Here is a 4,515-nt window from a genome sequence, read left to right as displayed (position 1 = left end):
GTAGCTACGCTACAGCTTGTTGTTGTTTTGGTTTTTGTATCAGGATCTCACTATGCAGTGTTGTCTGGCCTAGAACTCGCTCATGTAGACAAGACTGGCCTTGAACTCCCAGTGATCTTCCTGCTTCTGCCTCCTGAGTATTGAGGCTAAAGGTATATGCTACCAGACCCAACTTCACCACGCCAGTTTTTCCACTATCCTTGGATCTATAGCTTTGCCATAGCCTAATCGTGGGCAGGCCTACTAGGAGACTTGTGAGGCCTGTAGAAAACGGGCAGAATTGCCCTGCACCACTCCCCGTTAAACCTTCAGAGACTATACATATTATTTTTCCCACCTGTGTGCTTCCAAGTCTTCCCATAGCCTTGCTATCTACAGGTAATTGCCTGCCTCTCATCTTTATTTGTGTAAGTTTCAACAAAGAGTTTTATTTGTTGATGTAAAGGAAAAAACACCTCAGAAAAGAGTAGCCCACTGGTAGGTAATTTGGTAAAGACTGACAGTGTGAATGCTGTGAGGTGGCCACACTGTCGCTCACACCTCTGGGTCCATCTCTTTTCTTGGCAGAGAAAGGAACCTCCTTGATATTCTCCCTCAGCAGAAGGTTACCACTTATATAAATAAAATAAATAAATAAAACTTATTTATTTTTTTATATTTCACCTGGTAATTATATAATGAAAATTTGGTGCATATACACAACGGAATGATATTTGGCTACATGTAACACAATTTATTTTTGTAACAAAATACTTAAAGAACTCCCTCCTTGCTGTTCCCACTTCAGATATGTACTTTAAAAGTACAAAAAAAATAGAATATTGAAGAATATATGTGTCATTATAGGTTCCTGGGTTCTATACTTAGATGCTTCAGACAGATGCTTTAATTTGAAGTCCATTGCTTTCCAAAATGTTTAAAAGAAGAGTTGAACAATTAGGACAACTAAAACGATGGAGTAAATTGTCATCTTGTTGATTATAAACCTGCAGGCACACAACAATGTCTGAGTCTCAAACACAGAATATATACTTATACATATACATACACATATACATATGCATACACACATGCGCACGCGCGCACGCACACACACACACACACACACACACACACACACGTGACAGGCTGGAGTGCTGGTGAAGGTGCAGAGAGAAGAATCATAAGAACATTTTGGTGTCATTTCCATCTAACTAGCCAGGATGCCACTGACCTAGCCACTTCAGCTATAATGGCACCAGTGTGTTTTATGAAATTGCTACAAGTTAACAAGAGTTACAGCTGTCATCTTTCCGTCCAGTGCTGAGAGAGCATTTGCAGTCCCAACAAAGTATACTAGAGATATTTTTGCCAAGCAGGAGCATTTTGGTAAAGATTGCTTCAGGAAAAGCTGTTTGGCTTCCTCTTCAGGGATGGCTGGAAGGACCATCACACTATCATCATCCTTCCAGTCATCTGGGATAGCAAACCTGTTTCCTGATGTCAACCAAAGAAAAAGAAATTATTCTGAGAATTTTATCAAAGGTCCCAACAATGGTAGACGTTAGACAGCTTTTATCCTGGTCATACATGAATCACACAGGCCATCATGGGAATACCCTTTTCATCCTTTTTCCCCCTCTGCTGAATCCAACACACCCAACAAGACAGCAAGATTCCTGTTTTCTTGTTAACAATGGGAGAAAGTAACTTTTTTGTGGGCTCACCATTGCAGGCTCTGATATCATTGCTCCAGGAAAGATGGCCCTCAACGCTGTCTATTGAAAGAGCAACCAGCTTTACATTCCCTTGGGGAAACTCCATTGCCAGCTTTGTAGCTCTGCCAAGCTTTGGGGTGACATGTGGTAGGGTCCCATGAGTGAGGGGAGTGCCCACAAGTCTCCCACAAAGGTGTGGAAAGTGAATGCAGCCAGTTGTGCTATTGCTGTTGAACCAAGGAACTCTAGAAGAAGCAGAATTCCAGGCATGACACCGGCACCAATGCAGGAGACAATGAAGAACAGCCCTAGTAGCCTCTTCTCACCTTTTTGTCCATCATGGGTATCTGTAGAGCAGGCCTGATACAGATAGATCAGAGATGAAATTAGAGCATTAATTATTTAGGTGATTTCAGGGATCATACATTTTAAAGATGGGAGAAAATGAATGTGTCTTTTTTAAAAGGAGAGAGAAGAAAATTGAGACATTAAATTAGAAAGGAGAAAAGGGATTTAATCACACATACAAAATAATTTAAAAATTCAAGAGTGCCCTTACCCTGTCATGATTCCTTGTTGTAAAGTAAGCTTGCCATTCACTAGGAAAATATGCCTTCTTACAGGTGTATTAGAAATAGGAGGCATGAAGAGAGCAAGAAAACCGAAGAGACAGGCAGACGGCCAAAGAACAGTCAGCCTCTGCTGGTTTTACGGGGAGGGGGAGTGCTGGTCTAAAGAAGATTCAGAGGACATCTATGGAGGGCTGTACCCATCCTGTACTCTTCCTCTGCTTTTGGTGCCTGTTCTATTTGTCCCAGCATATGTGTCCTCTGAAAGACTCCACCCACCAGGGGATCGAAGCAGATGCTGAGACTCACAGCCAAACTTTGGAGTCTTATGGAAGAGTAGGGGAATAGACGGATCAGGAAGGGACAGGAGTTCCACAAGGAGACCAACAGAGCCAACAAATCTAGGCTCAGAGGGGCCTGCAGAGACTGATGCACCAACCAAGGGCCTTGCATGGAGAGGACCTAGACTCCCTGCTCAGATGTAACCCATAGACAACTCAGTCTCCATGTGGGTCACCTAGTAAGAGGAGCAGGTGTTAACTTTGACATGGACTGTTGCCTGCTCTTTGATCGCTGGGCCCTGGTGGGGTGGCCTTGCCAGGCCACAGAGGAAGAGGATGTAAACAATGCTACTGAGACTTGATAGGCTGGGGTCATGGTATAGAAGGAGGGTTCCCATTTTCTGAGGACTAGGGGAGAGGAATAGGGAGAAGAGGAAGGGAAGGTGGGACTGGGAGGAGATGATGGATCAAGCTACAATCAGGATGTAAAATGAATAAATTATAAAACATAAAAAAATTAAAAAGAAGAGTCAGATACTTAATCCTGTTCCCTCAAGGCCTCAAGGAACAGAAGATTTCTCTGCTATTTAAAGAGCTCGCAGACACTGAAATGAAATGACAAACATCCTGATGTTGACAATGCAAAGCACTCCTGCTTCTGGCATTGACCTCACCCTGTTCCCACATCCAGGAAAAGCCACAGAGGCCCCAAGCCAAAACCATTATCACTCATAAAAACAGGATAATAACAATAAAATCTTAGTAAGTGAGATCTAACTGTTGGTGTGCTTGAATATAAACAAGCATACACACTAATGACAATCTCTCTCTTCCCACGTTCACCCTTGGTATTAAAATATTAATTGAAGTTAGTCATTTTTTTACAATCTTCCCTACTAGTAACTTGACATAAGTTCCCAAGTATAGTAGGGCAATTTTGTGTCCCTTATGGAAATTAGAGAACAGTTCTTCTTATGGGCTTGCCCAATATTGGTCCCAAATGACAGGAAAACTGACATGACTGGCAAAATTTTACCTTGCATTACTTTATTTAATGCAAGTTAAACTGAGATTCACACATTCCCTGACAAAGGCCCTCCTTCAATGTCCCAGCCCTCAAATCTGGACCAACCACACCTCAGTACAGAAAAATACTCAGTTCTATATAAGAGTGTTGAGGATAGATGATGAAGGTGAAGGCAACAAAGATGGAGGTAATAATAAGCTATGCAGCCAAGAACAAGTGTTTTAATCCTTAGAGGAACCCTTGTCCAAATCCTTAAAGGAATCATCAAAGTATGAGGGCTGTGCTAGATCAATCAAGTAATCCAGCACTCAGAGGAGCTTGGTGAATAGCTATTCCAGTACCATAAACTGGATACAAAGCTAGTCTTCTCTGTCCTAAATGCCTGTAGTTCTGCATTGTATTTGCATGCATTAAGCATCATCTACTACTCTGTTAATATGTATAATTCTATGCATTTCTGTACCTGTGAAAGTTAATCTAACATTTACAAATAAATCTCCATTCGTGTATGTATGCACACACTTGTGAATACACACACACATATATATGGAGAGTTACTTATTATACGTGCACATATACATGTCTGTGCCTTTCATATAGACTCTTCACTTCATCAAATGGAAACGCTGAGATCTAGGGAAGGCAGTCTCCTTGAAAAACTGTATGGGAAGTGAAGGGAATACAGCTCTTCATGCTCATGTGTCCTCTTGGTGGGAACAGAGAGAACACTAATTTCACTCAACAGGAATGAGTTGCTATGAAAAAGAGCCACATTAAACAGGGCACACATGTAAATACACAACACATGGCTTCTGAGCTAAAGTAACCCCAAGGAGCTGGGAATAGTGGGCTTGATGCTGTGGATCAACACTGTGGGTTTGACACTTCTAGTACAATGCATTCGAAGACAAGCTGGCCCTGGTGTCATGGGCACAGGAGAG

This window comes from Psammomys obesus, unplaced genomic scaffold (genome assembly GCF_907164565.1).
Source record: "Psammomys obesus unplaced genomic scaffold, mPsaObe1.curated_primary_1811, whole genome shotgun sequence".
In the NCBI taxonomy this organism is placed as follows: domain Eukaryota; kingdom Metazoa; phylum Chordata; class Mammalia; order Rodentia; family Muridae; genus Psammomys; species Psammomys obesus.
The sequence above is the reverse complement of the archived record's forward strand: the minus strand, read 5'-3'. Positions refer to the sequence as shown.